This window comes from Schistocerca cancellata, unplaced genomic scaffold (assembly GCF_023864275.1).
Source record: "Schistocerca cancellata isolate TAMUIC-IGC-003103 unplaced genomic scaffold, iqSchCanc2.1 HiC_scaffold_670, whole genome shotgun sequence".
NCBI lineage: Eukaryota > Metazoa > Arthropoda > Insecta > Orthoptera > Acrididae > Schistocerca > Schistocerca cancellata.
In genome coordinates, this window is record NW_026046681.1 from 16086 (window position 1) to 33739 (window position 17654).

The window sequence follows — 17654 nt, forward strand, 5'->3', positions numbered from 1 at the left end:
TGCCTCATATCCAGCAGCTTAAACAGACGTGTTGGCGGCATCTAAACGCTCTGAGATGCTTGAGCCACACCCGCTGGGGAGCCGACCGCTCTACCCTGTTACGGCTCTACCAGGCGTTAATCCAGTCCCGTCTGGATTATGGGTGCCTGGCATATGGCTCAGCATCCCCGTCTGCGTTGCGGGTGCTGGACCCAATCCTCCACAGCGGGATACGCCTTGCCACTGGTGCTTTCCGCACCAGCCCTGTGGACAGCTTACTCGTGGAGGCAGGTGTCCCTCCACTGCGGTTCCGGCGCCAACGTTTGCTGGCCGCTTATGCTGCCCATGTTCTAAGCTCGCCCGGGCATCCTAACTATCGTCTCCTGTTCCCGCAGTCAGTCGTCCGTCTGCCGGAACGTCGGCCCCGGTCGGGTTGTCCGATCGCCATACGCGTCAAGGAGCTTCTCTCCGGGCTTGGGCTTGTCCCTGTTCCACCTCCTTTCCGGGCACTTCTGCGTACACCCCCGTGGTGCGTTCCTCGCCCTTGCCTTCGGCTCGACTTGGCACAGGGCTCGAAGGACTCAGTCCCTCCAGAGGCCTTCCGCCGCCGCTTTTATTCCATCCTGGCCACGTATCAGGGCTCTGGCATTGTTTACACCGACGGCTCGATGGTTGCTGGTCGAGTCGGGTATGCGCTCACTCTAGGGAACCATTCCGAACAACGTTCTTTGCCGGCTGGCTGCAGCGTTTACACTGCTGAGCTGGTTGCCATCTTTCGAGCCCTAGAGTATATCCGCTCCTGCTCAGGTGAGTCGTTCGTTATCTGTAGCGATTCCCTGAGCAGTTTACGAGCACTCGACCAGTGTTTTCCTCGTTCCCGTCTGGTGATGGCTATCCATGAGTCCCTGCATACTCTTGCGCGTTGCGGCCGCTCTGCGGTCTTCGTGTGGACCCCAGGCCATGTTGGGATCCCCGGCAACGAGAATGTTGACCGGCTGGCGAAAGAGGCGACTAGTGCACCACCTCTGGACGTTGGCCTCCCGGAGACCGATTTGCGGGCGTTCCTACGCCGCAAAATTCTGGACCTTTGGGACACTGAATGGCGCGCCCTGCCTTCACGCAACAAACTTCGGGCCATCAAGGGGGCTACCGGTGTGTGGCGCTCCTCCTTGCGGGTTTCTCGCCAGGAGTCTGTTGTCCTCTGCCGGCTGCGCATTGGGCACACTCGGCTTACCCACGGCCATTTATTGCGCCGTGAGGATGCGCCTCTATGTCGCTGCGGCTCCGTTTTATCCGTGGTTCATGTTTTATTGGAGTGTCCGTTTTTAGCTGCGCTCAGGCAGTCGTTCGCACTGCCTGACTCGCTCCCTGCCCTTTTAACAGATGACCCGGCTATGGCTGACTTAGTTTTACGTTTTATTCGGGCAGGGGGTTTTTATTCTTTACTCTGAGTGTTTCTATTTTTATCTTATTGTTTTGTGTTGATTCTGGCCTTTGGCCTCCGGTTTTAAACTGATTTTTTAATGTGTTTCTAGTGGTTGGCTTTTCCTTTTTATTTCTCTGGTCGGCCAACCACCGTCACACTCTGTGTGCTTTTAGTTCGTTTTGTCTTGTCTTTGTCTCAGTTTCTCTTGTCCTGTATCGTCTGTGATCTCTTTTGTTCCTCGTTTTTATTCTCTGTGGGTGTTCTTTGTCTTTGGAAAAAGGGACCGATGACCATAGCAGTCTGGTCCCTTTAATCCCCCAAACCAACCAACCAACCAGCCAGCTGCTTTCGGGGGCGCCTCCGTGGCCGTGATCGTCTAGTGGTTAGGACATTGCGTTGTGGCCGCAATAACCCAGGTTCGAATCCTGGTCACGGCAATTTTGAAAGTTTTTCCTTGCTGCCGTTGCATTGACGATAGTGCACGAGTACTCGAAATCACAGTGCTTTCTTGGTTTTTCACTCGTGTTCCGCAGGCCGCAGTTTGTACTTGAGCTCACATATGTTTGTTACATGGAGCATTCTAGCTCCGCCTGACAGGTACAGCTACGATACTTTAGTGGTTACGGAAAGCCCAGGTTCGAAACCTGGTCACGGCACGAAAACGTCTCTTGATGCTGTCTCCTTAACTACGACAGCTACAGACAAGTGGCGTCGCTACCATATGGCGGGCACGGCATTTTCTTGTTGTGGGTGGCCTAAAGAGACGCTTCCAGTGGGAGAGCAGTGAAAATACATGGCACGGCGATTGCCAAGATACTTCCATTTCGAAGTGATCTTTGTAGTACAAAGGGAACGTTTTGCCGCCGCTCTTGCAAGGGTAACGTGGCCGAGCGGTCTAAGGCGCTGGTTTTAGGCACCAGTCTTTTCTGAGGCGTGGGTTCGAATCCCACCGTTGCCAATTTTGGCGTCTCATTTTTGTGCCGTTGCTGTGTGTTCTCGTGGAGTAGGTCGCAGCTCATGTGACGCGCGTGTTGCGTAGGTAGCGTGGCCGAGCGGTCTCAGGCGCTGGTTTCAGGCACAAGTCTCTTCGGAGGCGTGGGTTCGAATCCCACTGCTGCCAAACGTGTAATGTTTCCTGCATCGAAGTCACATGCACTCATTGCCCGCAAAGGAAACAGCACAACAAGGCGTGAGCGTCTGCTTCGTGAAGTGTCGTAGAACAGTACGTGGTGCAACGGCAGGATTTGTAGGCGCCTTTTGCTCTCATCACTGCTGGCGTTCGTCTCCACGATATGCGTCCAGAGCATGCCGCTCTACAGCGTGCGAGAGTGGATTTTTTACAGTTGTCGTCAGTTAATCGTGGGTGGTTGCTGCGTTCGCTGGAGGAGCACTGGCGTTGTAATCCGGTGTAGTCTAGTGGCTAGGATACCTGGCTCTCACCCAGGAGGCCCGGGTTCGATTCCCGGTACCGGAAATGCGCGTTTTTGTTGCTCCTCTTATGCGACTTGTCTCGACTTTGCTCGACTGACGCTACGCTGACGCGTGCAGAAAGCCACGTTAAGTATGATTCGTGGCAACACCCGACGGCGAGAGAGATGCTGTGTCTGTCCACTTGTTATCGAGTCACATGTCTGTAGTCAAGAGGCTTGGAGGACTGCAAGACATTGCCACGGAGGTGAATGCAGCTAACCACTGTAGTTAGTGTCCCGACAGCGCAGGCACGTTCATCTGCTCGTATGCATGTGATGGAGACCGTGTCTGCCACTGCTGTGGCGTACACCTTGGCCTAGGCTTTGCTGTGTATCGACACTTGCATTCCAGCCAGCTGCTTTCGGGGGCGCCTCCGTGGCCGTGATCGTCTAGTGGTTAGGACATTGCGTTGTGGCCGCAATAACCCAGGTTCGAATCCTGGTCACGGCAATTTTGAAAGTTTTTCCTTGCTGCCGTTGCATTGACGATAGTGCACGAGTACTCGAAATCACAGTGCTTTCTTGGTTTTTCACTCGTGTTCCGCAGGCCGCAGTTTGTACTTGAGCTCACATATGTTTGTTACATGGAGCATTCTAGCTCCGCCTGACAGGTACAGCTACGATACTTTAGTGGTTACGGAAAGCCCAGGTTCGAAACCTGGTCACGGCACGAAAACGTCTCTTGATGCTGTCTCCTTAACTACGACAGCTACAGACAAGTGGCGTCGCTACCATATGGCGGGCACGGCATTTTCTTGTTGTGGGTGGCCTAAAGAGACGCTTCCAGTGGGAGAGCAGTGAAAATACATGGCACGGCGATTGCCAAGATACTTCCATTTCGAAGTGATCTTTGTAGTACAAAGGAAACGTTTTGCCGCCGCTCTTGCAAGGGTAACGTGGCCGATCGGTCTAAGGCGCTGGTTTTAGGCACCAGTCTCTTCTGAGGCGTGGGTTCGAATCCCACCGTTGCCAATTTTGGCGTCTCATTTTTGTGCCGTTGCTGTGTGTTCTCGTGGAGTAGGACGCAGCTCATGTGACGCGCGTGTTGCGTAGGTAGCGTGGCCGAGCGGTCTCAGGCGCTGGTTTCAGGCACAAGTCTCTTCGGAGGCGTGGGTTCGAATCCCACTGCTGCCAAACGTGTAATGTTTCCTGCATCGAAGTCACATGCACTCATTGCCCGCAAAGGAAACAGCACAACAAGGCGTGAGCGTCTGCTTCGTGAAGTGTCGTAGAACAGTACGTGGTGCAACGGCAGGATTTGTAGGCGCCTTTTGCTCTCATCACTGCTGGCGTTCGTCTCCACGATATGCGTCCAGAGCATGCCGCTCTATAGCGTGCGAGAGTGGATTTTTTACAGTTGTCGTCAGTTAATCGTGGGTGGTTGCTGCGTTCGCTGGAGGAGCACTGGCGTTGTAATCCGGTGTAGTCTAGTGGCTAGGATACCTGGCTCTCACCCAGGAGGCCCGGGTTCGATTCCCGGTACCGGAAATGCGCGTTTTTGTTGCTCCTCTTATGCGACTTGTCTCGACTTTGCTCGACTGACGCTACGCTGACGCGTGCAGAAAGCCACGTTAAGTATGATTCGTGGCACCCCCCTGCGGGTCCGGGGATTAGAATAGGCCCGCGGTATTCCTGCCTGTCGTAAGAGGCGACTAAAAGGAGTCTCAAACGTTTCGGCCTTATGTGATGGTCCCCTCTCGGGTTTGACCTCCATCTATCCAAATTATTCCGAAGAGCGAGCCAATTGGGGAAGGGCACCTTACATGGTGCACTGTATCCTTCGTGCAATTAGACCTATTGCCGTCTTTCTCGTCGTTGCGATGGTGTCCCGCTCGTTTTCGATCTCATGGGCGATTACCACGCTGCACTCTGCAGTGTTTCTTTTACCTGCGACGACGACCTTGGCCATTTTTGCACCTAAGATCCAGCACGGTAGCCAGTCCGTTGTGGTGGGGTCGCCATGTACCCTCTTGGTTGTAGCCCCCTGACAACACAGGGATCGCTCTACTGATGCCTGCGCCGTTCACTCCCCACGTATGCCAAGGAGTAGATGCCCATCTCCCTGGGGCATCGGGACTCCCGGCAATGGCCATCCTGCCAGGTGGCCTTTGCTGTGGCTGGGTGGCGCCCGTGGGGAGGGCCCTTGGTCGGAGTAGGTGGCATCAGGGCGGATGACCCGCAATGAAGCGTGGTACATCATCTCTCGCTGGTGGGCCACCACCAGCAGTCTCTAAGCGATCGAGGTCTAACCTCAACGGCAGGAAATACGATCCACGATCATTTCCCTCCCTGGCCACTCCATGGGAGGAACGTATGGCAAAAGAAGGCAGTGGAGACTATTCACCCCGGTTCCTTGTGTGTACGCGAGTTGATGGGGAATCGTTTATGTCAACCAAGCCCCAGTTTTTTGTGGAGCATTTAGAGGACAAGTTCGGGGAGGTGGATGGCTTGTCCAAGATGCGCTCTGGTTCTGTGCTCATCAAAACGGCATCCTCTGCCCAGTCACGGAGGTTGCTCAATTGTGACAAGTTGGGGGATGTTTCAGTTAACATCACGCCGCATAAGAGTCTGAACATGGTCCAGGGTATAATATTCCACAGGGATCTTCTTCTGCAGTCCGACGATGAATTACGCGCCAACCTCGAACGACGAGGTGTTCACTTCGTCCGGCGCGTCCATCGGGGTCCGAGGGATAATCAGGTAGCCACCGGTGCCTTCATCTTGGCCTTTGAGGGTGATGTCTTACCCGAAAAGGTTAAGGTGATGGTTTACCGTTGTGATGTGAAGCCATATATCCCTCCTCCGATGCGGTGTTTTAAATGCTGGAAGTTCGGGCACATGTCATCTCGCTGTACTTCCAGCATCACGTGTCGGGATTGTGGACGTCCTTCGCATCCTGATACTCCATGTGCCCCGCCTCCTATCTGTGTTAACTGCGGAGAACACCATTCCCCCTGCTCGCCGGACTGTAGGATCTTTCAGAAGGAACGGAAGATAATGGAATATAAGACCCTGGACCGCCTGTCCTACACCGAGGCAAGGCGGAAATTTGAGCGGCTACATCCTGTGCCAATGCCAACTAGTTATGCCGCTGCTGCAACACCAGTTCGATCTCAGCTCGGTCAGCATTCACCGGCCCCCTTGGTTGTGGGGGGCACTTCACTCCCTGTTGCTCCTGCTCCATCTACTTCAGGAGCAACACCACCCCAACCACCGGGGACATCTGTTCCCCCTTCACAGCCGGAGAAGCGTGAGCCTTCTTCGGCTCCTCTCGCTCGGAAGGGGTCCCTTGGGGCCCTCCCATCCCAGGCTTTGCCCAGTGCCAAAGTGGACACCCGCAAGGTTGTCAAACAATCACCGGTCGCTGGTCGTAGGGCGTCACGGTCGTCTTCAGTCCCAGAGACTGACCCAGTGAGGCCCTCCCAGCCAGAACCACCTAAGGCTCAGCGCGCAAAGCAGTCAAAGAAAAAGGCTCCCAAGCATCCTGAAATTGCGGTGGCACCTGTCCCACCGCAACCTTCTCCCTCTGCGTCCGAGGATGAGGTGGAGATCCTGGCGTCCGCTGAGGACATGGATCTCGCCAGTCCCTCGGATGCAGTAGATAGCTGTTGTCCCGGTGGTCACTCAGTAGCAGCAGGGGCCCCGGAGGCGTAATCTGCCTCCCCAGTCCCTTCACGCCTTTCCCATCCATGGCTAATACCATCCTCCAGTGGAACTGCAGCGGTTTCTTCCACCATCTAGCTGAGCTCCGCCAACTTCTCAGCCTTCGCCCTTTCTTCTGCATTGCTCTGCAGGAAACTTGGTTTCCGGCGATGCGAACCCCCGCCCTCCGTGGCTATCGGGGTTATTACAAGAACCGAGCAGCTTATGAAAGGGTGTCTGGTGGCGTCTGCATTTATATCCTTCACACTCTGCACAGCGAGTCTGTCCCTCTCCAGACGCCTTTAGAGGCTGTCGCTGTACGTGTGTGGACGCCACAGGCTGTTACCGTCTGCAGTCTTTACATTCCACCGGATGGTGATGTCTCGCAGCATGTCCTGGCTGCACTGGTCGCCCAATTGCCGCCACCTTTCTTGCTATTGGGCGACTTCAACGCTCATAACCCTCTGTGGGGTGGGTCAGTGGCAACAGGTCGAGGCGCCATCATTGAGCATTTATTGTCGCAGCTCGATCTCTCGCTGTTAAATGATGGTGCCTTCACACACTTCAGTGTGGCGCATGGCACCTACTCCGCCATTGACCTTTCAATCTGTAGCCATAGCCTCTTACCGTCTGTCCAATGGAGTGTGCATGACGACCTGTGTGGTAGTGACCATTTTCCGATCTTTTTGTCACTACCACAGCGCCCCTCTTCTGGGCACCCTAGCAGATGGGCTATGAATAAGGCTGACTGGGACTTGTTCTCCTCCACTGCCGCTTTTGAGCCTCTCTCTACCGATGACATTGATGCGGTGGTTCAATCGGTCACCACCGGCATCGTTACTGCCGCCGAATCTGCCATTCCCCATTCCTGTGGGTCCCCTCGGCGGAAGGCTGTGCCTTGGTGGTCGCCTGAGATCGCTGAAGCGATTAAAGATCGCCGGCGGGCGCTCCAGCGTCACAAGCGACACCCCTCCCTCGACCACCTTATCGCCTTCAAACGGCTGCGTGCGCGGGCCCGCCTCCTTATCCGCCACGGCAAGAAGGAGTGCTGGGAGCGGTATGTGTCCACCATTGGCCTCCATGTCACTCCTTCGCAGGTCTGGGCCAAGATTCGACGCGTCTACGGCTATCGGCCACCTGCCAGCGTCCCTGCGCTCTCACTGAATGGAGCAGTTTGTACTGACTCCGACGTCATTGCCGATCGCTTAGCAGAGCATTTTGCTATGAGTTCCGCTTCTGCGAATTACCCCCAGGCCTTCCGCTCCATTAAAGAGCGGATGGAACGTCGGAGCCTTTCGTTTCGCACCAACCACCCGGAATCTTACAATGCTCCATTTAGTGAGTGGGAATTTCGCAGTGCCCTCGCTGCTTGCCCTGATACCGCTCCTGGGCCAGATGGCATCCACTGTCAGATGCTGAAACACCTTTCAGTGGCCTGCCAGCGGCGCCTTCTCGATCTTTACAACCGTCTTTGGGTCGAGGGGGAGTTTCCGTCGCAATGGCGGGAAGGCATTGTCATCCCCGTTTTGAAACCTGGAAAGCACCCTCTGGAGGTGGACAGCTACCGTCCCATTAGCCTCACCAACGTTCTTTGCAAGTTGCTTGAACGGATGGTGAGCCGGCGCTTGCATTGGGTACTGGAGTCTCGAGGCCTTCTGGCTCCATCTCAGGGTGGGTTCCGTAAAGGCCGCTCCGCCGCCGACAATCTGGTGAGCCTGGAGTCGGCCATCCGTACTGCCTTTTCCCGCCGTCAGCACCTGGTCGCTGTCTTTTTCGACATGCGGAAGGCGTACGATACGACGTGGCGTCATCACATTCTTTCTACGCTCCATGGATGGGGTCTTCGGGGTCCTCTGCCGATTTTTATCCGCAATTTTCTGTCGTGTCGTACCTTCCGCGTGCAAGTCGCGGCCTCGTATAGTTCCTCCCACGTCCAGGAGAACGGTGTGCCACAGGGTTCTGTTTTAAGTGTCTGTCTGTTTTTAATAGCCATTAACGGGCTTGCTGCGGCCGTGGGAAATTCTGTCTCCGCTTCCCTGTATGCTGACGACTTCTGCCTTTATTACAGCTCTACTGGCATTGCCGCTGTTGAACGTCAGCTACAGGGCGCTATCCGTAAGGCGCAGTCTTGGGCTGTAGCGCATGGGTTTCAGTTTTCGGCAGCCAAGACCCGCGTTATACATTTCTGCCGGCGCCGAACAGTCCATCCTGAGCCGCGGCTTTATCTTGCCGACGAACTCCTTGCTGTGGTGGAGACCCACAGGTTTTTGGGGGTGGTTTTTGATGCCCGGTTGACGTGGCTGCCTCATATCCAGCAGCTTAAACAGACGTGTTGGCGGCATCTAAACGCTCTGAGATGCTTGAGCCACACCCGCTGGGGAGCCGACCGCTCTACCCTGTTACGGCTCTACCAGGCGTTAATCCAGTCCCGTCTGGATTATGGGTGCCTGGCATATGGCTCAGCATCCCCGTCTGCGTTGCGGGTGCTGGACCCAATCCTCCACAGCGGGATACGCCTTGCCACTGGTGCTTTCCGCACCAGCCCTGTGGACAGCTTACTCGTGGAGGCAGGTGTCCCTCCACTGCGGTTCCGGCGCCAACGTTTGCTGGCCGCTTATGCTGCCCATGTTCTAAGCTCGCCCGGGCATCCTAACTATCGTCTCCTGTTCCCGCAGTCAGTCGTCCGTCTGCCGGAACGTCGGCCCCGGTCGGGTTGTCCGATCGCCATTCGCGTCAAGGAGCTTCTCTCCGGGCTTGGGCTTGTCCCTGTTCCACCTCCTTTCCGGGCACTTCTGCGTACACCCCCGTGGTGCGTTCCTCGCCCTTGCCTTCGGCTCGACTTGGCACAGGGCTCGAAGGACTCAGTCCCTCCAGAGGCCTTCCGCCGCCGCTTTTATTCCATCCTGGCCACGTATCAGGGCTCTGGCATTGTTTACACCGACGGCTCGATGGTTGCTGGTCGAGTCGGGTATGCGCTCACTCTAGGGAACCATTCCGAACAACGTTCTTTGCCGGCTGGCTGCAGCGTTTACACTGCTGAGCTGGTCGCCATCTTTCGAGCCCTAGAGTATATCCGCTCCTGCTCAGGTGAGTCGTTCGTTATCTGTAGCGATTCCCTGAGCAGTTTACGAGCACTCGACCAGTGTTTTCCTCGTTCCCGTCTGGTGATGGCTATCCATGAGTCCCTGCATACTCTTGCGCGTTGCGGCCGCTCTGCGGTCTTCGTGTGGACCCCAGGCCATGTTGGGATCCCCGGCAACGAGAATGTTGACCGGCTGGCGAAAGAGGCGACTAGTGCACCACCTCTGGACGTTGGCCTCCCGGAGACCGATTTGCGGGCGTTCCTACGCCGCAAAATTCTGGACCTTTGGGACACTGAATGGCGCGCCCTGCCTTCACGCAACAAACTTCGGGTCATCAAGGGGGCTACCGGTGTGTGGCGCTCCTCCTTGCGGGTTTCTCGCAAGGAGTCTGTTGTCCTCTGCCGGCTGCGCATTGGGCACACTCGGCTTACCCACGGCCACTTATTGCGCCGTGAGGATGCGCCTCTATGTCGCTGCGGCTCCGTTTTATCCGTGGTTCATGTTTTATTGGAGTGTCCGTTTTTAGCTGCGCTCAGGCAGTCGCTCGCACTGCCTGACTCGCTCCCTGCCCTTTTAACAGATGACCCGGCTATGGCTGACTTAGTTTTACGTTTTATTCGGGCAGGGGGTTTTTATTCTTTACTCTGAGTGTTTCTATTTTTATCTTATTGTTTTGTGTTGATTCTGGCCTTTGGCCTCCGGTTTTAAACTGATTTTTTAATGTGTTTCTAGTGGTTGGCTTTTCCTTTTTTATTTCTCTGGTCGGCCAACCACCGTCACACTCTGTGTGCTTTTAGTTCGTTTTGTCTTGTCTTTGTCTCAGTTTCTCTTGTCCTGTATCGTCTGTGATCTCTTTTGTTCCTCGTTTTTATTCTCTGTGGGTGTTCTTTGTCTTTGGAAAAAGGGACCGATGACCATAGCAGTCTGGTCCCTTTAATCCCCCAAACCAACCAACCATGATTCGTGGCAACACCCGACGGCGAGAGAGATGCTGTGTCTGTCCACTTGTTATCGAGTCACATGTCTGTAGTCAAGAGGCTTGGAGGACTGCAAGACATTGCCACGGAGGTGAATGCAGCTAACCACTGTAGTTAGTGTCCCGACAGCGCAGGCACGTTCATCTGCTCGTATGCATGTGATGGAGACCGTGTCTGCCACTGCTGTGGCGTACACCTTGGCCTAGGCTTTGCTGTGTATCGACACTTGCATTCCAGCCAGCTGCTTTCGGGGGCGCCTCCGTGGCCGTGATCGTCTAGTGGTTAGGACATTGCGTTGTGGCCGCAATAACCCAGGTTCGAATCCTGGTCACGGCAATTTTGAAAGTTTTTCCTTGCTGCCGTTGCATTGACGATAGTGCACGAGTACTCGAAATCACAGTGCTTTCTTGGTTTTTCACTCGTGTTCCGCAGGCCGCAGTTTGTACTTGAGCTCACATATGTTTGTTACATGGAGCATTCTAGCTCTGCCTGACAGGTACAGCTACGATACTTTAGTGGTTACGGAAAGCCCAGGTTCGAAACCTGGTCACGGCACGAAAACGTCTCTTGATGCTGTCTCCTTAACTACGACAGCTACAGACAAGTGGCGTCGCTACCATATGGCGGGCACGGCATTTTCTTGTTGTGGGTGGCCTAAAGAGACGCTTCCAGTGGGAGAGCAGTGAAAATACATGGCACGGCGATTGCCAAGATACTTCCATTTCGAAGTGATCTTTGTAGTACAAAGGGAACGTTTTGCCGCCGCTCTTGCAAGGGTAACGTGGCCGAGCGGTCTAAGGCGCTGGTTTTAGGCACCAGTCTCTTCTGAGGCGTGGGTTCGAATCCCACCGTTGCCAATTTTGGCGTCTCATTTTTGTGCCGTTGCTGTGTGTTCTCGTGGAGTAGGACGCAGCTCACGTGACGCGCGTGTTGCGTAGGTAGCGTGGCCGAGCGGTCTCAGGCGCTGGTTTCAGGCACAAGTCTCTTCGGAGGCGTGGGTTCGAATCCCACTGCTGCCAAACGTGTAATGTTTCCTGCATCGAAGTCACATGCACTCATTGCCCGCAAAGGAAACAGCACAACAAGGCGTGAGCGTCTGCTTCGTGAATTGTCGTAGAACAGTACGTGGTGCAACGGCAGGATTTGTAGGCGCCTTTTGCTCTCATCACTGCTGGCGTTCGTCTCCACGATATGCGTCCAGAGCATGCCGCTCTATAGCGTGCGAGAGTGGATTTTTTACAGTTGTCGTCAGTTAATCGTGGGTGGTTGGTGCGTTCGCTGGAGGAGCACTGGCGTTGTAATCCGGTGTAGTCTAGTGGCTAGGATGCCTGGCTCTCACCCAGGAGGCCCGGGTTCGATTCCCGGTACCGGAAATGCGCGTTTTTGTTGCTCCTCTTATGCGACTTGTCTCGACTGACGCTACGCTGACGCGTGCAGAAAGCCACGTTAAGTATGATTCGTGGCAACACCCGACGGCGAGAGAGATGCTGCGTCTGTCCACTTGTTATCGAGTCACATGTCTGTAGTCAAGAGGCTTGGAGGACTGCAAGACATTGCCACGGAGGTGAATGCAGCTAACCACTGTAGTTAGTGTCCCGACAGCGCAGGCACGTTCATCTGCTCGTATGCATGTGATGGAGACCGTGTCTGCCACTGCTGTGGCGTACACCTTGGCCTAGGCTTTGCTGTGTATCGACACTTGCATTCCAGCCAGCTGCTTTCGGGGGCGCCTCCGTGGCCGTGATCGTCTAGTGGTTAGGACATTGCGTTGTGGCCGCAATAACCCAGGTTCGAATCCTGGTCACGGCAATTTTGAAAGTTTTTCCTTGCTGCCGTTGCATTGACGATAGTGCACGAGTACTCGAAATCACAGTGCTTTCTTGGTTTTTCACTCGTGTTCCGCAGGCCGCAGTTTGTACTTGAGCTCACATATGTTTGTTACATGGAGCATTCTAGCTCCGCCTGACAGGTACAGCTACGATACTTTAGTGGTTACGGAAAGCCCAGGTTCGAAACCTGGTCACGGCACGAAAACGTCTCTTGATGCTGTCTCCTTAACTACGACAGCTACAGACAAGTGGCGTCGCTACCATATGGCGGGCACGGCATTTTCTTGTTGTGGGTGGCCTAAAGAGACGCTTCCAGTGGGAGAGCAGTGAAAATACATGGCACGGCGATTGCCAAGATACTTCCATTTCGAAGTGATCTTTGTAGTACAAAGGGAACGTTTTGCCGCCGCTCTTGCAAGGGTAACGTGGCCGAGCGGTCTAAGGCGCTGGTTTTAGGCACCAGTCTCTTCTGAGGCGTGGGTTCGAATCCCACCGTTGCCAATTTTGGCGTCTCATTTTTGTGCCGTTGCTGTGTGTTCTCGTGGAGTAGGACGCAGCTCACGTGACGCGCGTGTTGCGTAGGTAGCGTGGCCGAGCGGTCTCAGGCGCTGGTTTCAGGCACAAGTCTCTTCGGAGGCGTGGGTTCGAATCCCACTGCTGCCAAACGTGTAATGTTTCCTGCATCGAAGTCACATGCACTCATTGCCCGCAAAGGAAACAGCACAACAAGGCGTGAGCGTCTGCTTCGTGAATTGTCGTAGAACAGTACGTGGTGCAACGGCAGGATTTGTAGGCGCCTTTTGCTCTCATCACTGCTGGCGTTCGTCTCCACGATATGCGTCCAGAGCATGCCGCTCTATAGCGTGCGAGAGTGGATTTTTTACAGTTGTCGTCAGTTAATCGTGGGTGGTTGGTGCGTTCGCTGGAGGAGCACTGGCGTTGTAATCCGGTGTAGTCTAGTGGCTAGGATGCCTGGCTCTCACCCAGGAGGCCCGGGTTCGATTCCCGGTACCGGAAATGCGCGTTTTTGTTGCTCCTCTTATGCGACTTGTCTCGACTGACGCTACGCTGACGCGTGCAGAAAGCCACGTTAAGTATGATTCGTGGCAACACCCGACGGCGAGAGAGATGCTGCGTCTGTCCACTTGTTATCGAGTCACATGTCTGTAGTCAAGAGGCTTGGAGGACTGCAAGACATTGCCACGGAGGTGAATGCAGCTAACCACTGTAGTTAGTGTCCCGACAGCGCAGGCACGTTCATCTGCTCGTATGCATGTGATGGAGACCGTGTCTGCCACTGCTGTGGCGTACACCTTGGCCTAGGCTTTGCTGTGTATCGACACTTGCATTCCAGCCAGCTGCTTTCGGGGGCGCCTCCGTGGCCGTGATCGTCTAGTGGTTAGGACATTGCGTTGTGGCCGCAATAACCCAGGTTCGAATCCTGGTCACGGCAATTTTGAAAGTTTTTCCTTGCTGCCGTTGCATTGACGATAGTGCACGAGTACTCGAAATCACAGTGCTTTCTTGGTTTTTCACTCGTGTTCCGCAGGCCGCAGTTTGTACTTGAGCTCACATATGTTTGTTACATGGAGCATTCTAGCTCCGCCTGACAGGTACAGCTACGATACTTTAGTGGTTACGGAAAGCCCAGGTTCGAAACCTGGTCACGGCACGAAAACGTCTCTTGATGCTGTCTCCTTAACTACGACAGCTACAGACAAGTGGCGTCGCTACCATATGGCGGGCACGGCATTTTCTTGTTGTGGGTGGCCTAAAGAGACGCTTCCAGTGGGAGAGCAGTGAAAATACATGGCACGGCGATTGCCAAGATACTTCCATTTCGAAGTGATCTTTGTAGTACAAAGGGAACGTTTTGCCGCCGCTCTTGCAAGGGTAACGTGGCCGAGCGGTCTAAGGCGCTGGTTTTAGGCACCAGTCTTTTCTGAGGCGTGGGTTCGAATCCCACCGTTGCCAATTTTGGCGTCTCATTTTTGTGCCGTTGCTGTGTGTTCTCGTGGAGTAGGTCGCAGCTCATGTGACGCGCGTGTTGCGTAGGTAGCGTGGCCGAGCGGTCTCAGGCGCTGGTTTCAGGCACAAGTCTCTTCGGAGGCGTGGGTTCGAATCCCACTGCTGCCAAACGTGTAATGTTTCCTGCATCGAAGTCACATGCACTCATTGCCCGCAAAGGAAACAGCACAACAAGGCGTGAGCGTCTGCTTCGTGAAGTGTCGTAGAACAGTACGTGGTGCAACGGCAGGATTTGTAGGCGCCTTTTGCTCTCATCACTGCTGGCGTTCGTCTCCACGATATGCGTCCAGAGCATGCCGCTCTACAGCGTGCGAGAGTGGATTTTTTACAGTTGTCGTCAGTTAATCGTGGGTGGTTGCTGCGTTCGCTGGAGGAGCACTGGCGTTGTAATCCGGTGTAGTCTAGTGGCTAGGATACCTGGCTCTCACCCAGGAGGCCCGGGTTCGATTCCCGGTACCGGAAATGCGCGTTTTTGTTGCTCCTCTTATGCGACTTGTCTCGACTGACGCTACGCTGACGCGTGCAGAAAGCCACGTTAAGTATGATTCGTGGCAACACCCGACGGCGAGAGAGATGCTGTGTCTGTCCACTTGTTATCGAGTCACATGTCTGTAGTCAAGAGGCTTGGAGGACTGCAAGACATTGCCACGGAGGTGAATGCAGCTAACCACTGTAGTTAGTGTCCCGACAGCGCAGGCACGTTCATCTGCTCGTATGCATGTGATGGAGACCGTGTCTGCCACTGCTGTGGCGTACACCTTGGCCTAGGCTTTGCTGTGTATCGACACTTGCATTCCAGCCAGCTGCTTTCGGGGGCGCCTCCGTGGCCGTGATCGTCTAGTGGTTAGGACATTGCGTTGTGGCCGCAATAACCCAGGTTCGAATCCTGGTCACGGCAATTTTGAAAGTTTTTCCTTGCTGCCGTTGCATTGACGATAGTGCACGAGTACTCGAAATCACAGTGCTTTCTTGGTTTTTCACTCGTGTTCCGCAGGCCGCAGTTTGTACTTGAGCTCACATATGTTTGTTACATGGAGCATTCTAGCTCCGCCTGACAGGTACAGCTACGATACTTTAGTGGTTACGGAAAGCCCAGGTTCGAAACCTGGTCACGGCACGAAAACGTCTCTTGATGCTGTCTCCTTAACTACGACAGCTACAGACAAGTGGCGTCGCTACCATATGGCGGGCACGGCATTTTCTTGTTGTGGGTGGCCTAAAGAGACGCTTCCAGTGGGAGAGCAGTGAAAATACATGGCACGGCGATTGCCAAGATACTTCCATTTCGAAGTGATCTTTGTAGTACAAAGGAAACGTTTTGCCGCCGCTCTTGCAAGGGTAACGTGGCCGAGCGGTCTAAGGCGCTGGTTTTAGGCACCAGTCTTTTCTGAGGCGTGGGTTCGAATCCCACCGTTGCCAATTTTGGCGTCTCATTTTTGTGCCGTTGCTGTGTGTTCTCGTGGAGTAGGTCGCAGCTCATGTGACGCGCGTGTTGCGTAGGTAGCGTGGCCGAGCGGTCTCAGGCGCTGGTTTCAGGCACAAGTCTCTTCGGAGGCGTGGGTTCGAATCCCACTGCTGCCAAACGTGTAATGTTTCCTGCATCGAAGTCACATGCACTCATTGCCCGCAAAGGAAACAGCACAACAAGGCGTGAGCGTCTGCTTCGTGAAGTGTCGTAGAACAGTACGTGGTGCAACGGCAGGATTTGTAGGCGCCTTTTGCTCTCATCACTGCTGGCGTTCGTCTCCACGATATGCGTCCAGAGCATGCCGCTCTACAGCGTGCGAGAGTGGATTTTTTACAGTTGTCGTCAGTTAATCGTGGGTGGTTGCTGCGTTCGCTGGAGGAGCACTGGCGTTGTAATCCGGTGTAGTCTAGTGGCTAGGATACCTGGCTCTCACCCAGGAGGCCCGGGTTCGATTCCCGGTACCGGAAATGCGCGTTTTTGTTGCTCCTCTTATGCGACTTGTCTCGACTTTGCTCGACTGACGCTACGCTGACGCGTGCAGAAAGCCACGTTAAGTATGATTCGTGGCAACACCCGACGGCGAGAGAGATGCTGTGTCTGTCCACTTGTTATCGAGTCACATGTCTGTAGTCAAGAGGCTTGGAGGACTGCAAGACATTGCCACGGAGGTGAATGCAGCTAACCACTGTAGTTAGTGTCCCGACAGCGCAGGCACGTTCATCTGCTCGTATGCATGTGATGGAGACCGTGTCTGCCACTGCTGTGGCGTACACCTTGGCCTAGGCTTTGCTGTGTATCGACACTTGCATTCCAGCCAGCTGCTTTCGGGGGCGCCTCCGTGGCCGTGATCGTCTAGTGGTTAGGACATTGCGTTGTGGCCGCAATAACCCAGGTTCGAATCCTGGTCACGGCAATTTTGAAAGTTTTTCCTTGCTGCCGTTGCATTGACGATAGTGCACGAGTACTCGAAATCACAGTGCTTTCTTGGTTTTTCACTCGTGTTCCGCAGGCCGCAGTTTGTACTTGAGCTCACATATGTTTGTTACATGGAGCATTCTAGCTCCGCCTGACAGGTACAGCTACGATACTTTAGTGGTTACGGAAAGCCCAGGTTCGAAACCTGGTCACGGCACGAAAACGTCTCTTGATGCTGTCTCCTTAACTACGACAGCTACAGACAAGTGGCGTCGCTACCATATGGCGGGCACGGCATTTTCTTGTTGTGGGTGGCCTAAAGAGACGCTTCCAGTGGGAGAGCAGTGAAAATACATGGCACGGCGATTGCCAAGATACTTCCATTTCGAAGTGATCTTTGTAGTACAAAGGGAACGTTTTGCCGCCGCTCTTGCAAGGGTAACGTGGCCGAGCGGTCTAAGGCGCTGGTTTTAGGCACCAGTCTTTTCTGAGGCGTGGGTTCGAATCCCACCGTTGCCAATTTTGGCGTCTCATTTTTGTGCCGTTGCTGTGTGTTCTCGTGGAGTAGGACGCAGCTCATGTGACGCGCGTGTTGCGTAGGTAGCGTGGCCGAGCGGTCTCAGGCGCTGGTTTCAGGCACAAGTCTCTTCGGAGGCGTGGGTTCGAATCCCACTGCTGCCAAACGTGTAATGTTTCCTGCATCGAAGTCACATGCACTCATTGCCCGCAAAGGAAACAGCACAACAAGGCGTGAGCGTCTGCTTCGTGAAGTGTCGTAGAACAGTACGTGGTGCAACGGCAGGATTTGTAGGCGCCTTTTGCTCTCATCACTGCTGGC

General features: G+C 54.5%; 20 non-coding genes across 20 annotated transcripts; all 20 read left to right on the forward strand.

The window, feature by feature from the left end:
* The first annotated feature begins 1770 nt into the window (after positions 1–1770).
* Positions 1771–1842, forward strand: Trnah-gug (transfer RNA histidin (anticodon GUG)). Its single transcript has one exon. It is a non-coding gene; the product is annotated as a tRNA-His (tRNA).
* A 439-nt stretch (positions 1843–2281) lies between these two features.
* On the forward strand, positions 2282–2363 carry Trnal-uag (transfer RNA leucine (anticodon UAG)). The gene has a single exon. It is a non-coding gene; the product is annotated as a tRNA-Leu (tRNA).
* A 444-nt stretch (positions 2364–2807) lies between these two features.
* Trnae-cuc (transfer RNA glutamic acid (anticodon CUC)) lies at positions 2808–2879 on the forward strand. Its single transcript has one exon. It is a non-coding gene; the product is annotated as a tRNA-Glu (tRNA).
* A 374-nt stretch (positions 2880–3253) lies between these two features.
* On the forward strand, positions 3254–3325 carry Trnah-gug (transfer RNA histidin (anticodon GUG)). The gene has a single exon. It is a non-coding gene; the product is annotated as a tRNA-His (tRNA).
* A 439-nt stretch (positions 3326–3764) lies between these two features.
* On the forward strand, positions 3765–3846 carry Trnal-uag (transfer RNA leucine (anticodon UAG)). Its single transcript has one exon. It is a non-coding gene; the product is annotated as a tRNA-Leu (tRNA).
* Positions 3847–4290: 444 nt separating this feature from the next.
* On the forward strand, positions 4291–4362 carry Trnae-cuc (transfer RNA glutamic acid (anticodon CUC)). Its single transcript has one exon. It is a non-coding gene; the product is annotated as a tRNA-Glu (tRNA).
* Positions 4363–10840: 6478 nt separating this feature from the next.
* Trnah-gug (transfer RNA histidin (anticodon GUG)) lies at positions 10841–10912 on the forward strand. The gene has a single exon. It is a non-coding gene; the product is annotated as a tRNA-His (tRNA).
* Positions 10913–11351: 439 nt separating this feature from the next.
* Positions 11352–11433, forward strand: Trnal-uag (transfer RNA leucine (anticodon UAG)). Its single transcript has one exon. It is a non-coding gene; the product is annotated as a tRNA-Leu (tRNA).
* Positions 11434–11877: 444 nt separating this feature from the next.
* On the forward strand, positions 11878–11949 carry Trnae-cuc (transfer RNA glutamic acid (anticodon CUC)). The gene has a single exon. It is a non-coding gene; the product is annotated as a tRNA-Glu (tRNA).
* Positions 11950–12313: 364 nt separating this feature from the next.
* Positions 12314–12385, forward strand: Trnah-gug (transfer RNA histidin (anticodon GUG)). The gene has a single exon. It is a non-coding gene; the product is annotated as a tRNA-His (tRNA).
* Positions 12386–12824: 439 nt separating this feature from the next.
* Trnal-uag (transfer RNA leucine (anticodon UAG)) lies at positions 12825–12906 on the forward strand. The gene has a single exon. It is a non-coding gene; the product is annotated as a tRNA-Leu (tRNA).
* A 444-nt stretch (positions 12907–13350) lies between these two features.
* On the forward strand, positions 13351–13422 carry Trnae-cuc (transfer RNA glutamic acid (anticodon CUC)). The gene has a single exon. It is a non-coding gene; the product is annotated as a tRNA-Glu (tRNA).
* A 364-nt stretch (positions 13423–13786) lies between these two features.
* Positions 13787–13858, forward strand: Trnah-gug (transfer RNA histidin (anticodon GUG)). The gene has a single exon. It is a non-coding gene; the product is annotated as a tRNA-His (tRNA).
* A 439-nt stretch (positions 13859–14297) lies between these two features.
* Trnal-uag (transfer RNA leucine (anticodon UAG)) lies at positions 14298–14379 on the forward strand. The gene has a single exon. It is a non-coding gene; the product is annotated as a tRNA-Leu (tRNA).
* Positions 14380–14823: 444 nt separating this feature from the next.
* Trnae-cuc (transfer RNA glutamic acid (anticodon CUC)) lies at positions 14824–14895 on the forward strand. Its single transcript has one exon. It is a non-coding gene; the product is annotated as a tRNA-Glu (tRNA).
* A 364-nt stretch (positions 14896–15259) lies between these two features.
* Positions 15260–15331, forward strand: Trnah-gug (transfer RNA histidin (anticodon GUG)). Its single transcript has one exon. It is a non-coding gene; the product is annotated as a tRNA-His (tRNA).
* Positions 15332–15770: 439 nt separating this feature from the next.
* On the forward strand, positions 15771–15852 carry Trnal-uag (transfer RNA leucine (anticodon UAG)). The gene has a single exon. It is a non-coding gene; the product is annotated as a tRNA-Leu (tRNA).
* Positions 15853–16296: 444 nt separating this feature from the next.
* Positions 16297–16368, forward strand: Trnae-cuc (transfer RNA glutamic acid (anticodon CUC)). The gene has a single exon. It is a non-coding gene; the product is annotated as a tRNA-Glu (tRNA).
* Positions 16369–16742: 374 nt separating this feature from the next.
* On the forward strand, positions 16743–16814 carry Trnah-gug (transfer RNA histidin (anticodon GUG)). The gene has a single exon. It is a non-coding gene; the product is annotated as a tRNA-His (tRNA).
* A 439-nt stretch (positions 16815–17253) lies between these two features.
* Trnal-uag (transfer RNA leucine (anticodon UAG)) lies at positions 17254–17335 on the forward strand. Its single transcript has one exon. It is a non-coding gene; the product is annotated as a tRNA-Leu (tRNA).
* The last annotated feature ends 319 nt before the right edge of the window (positions 17336–17654 follow it).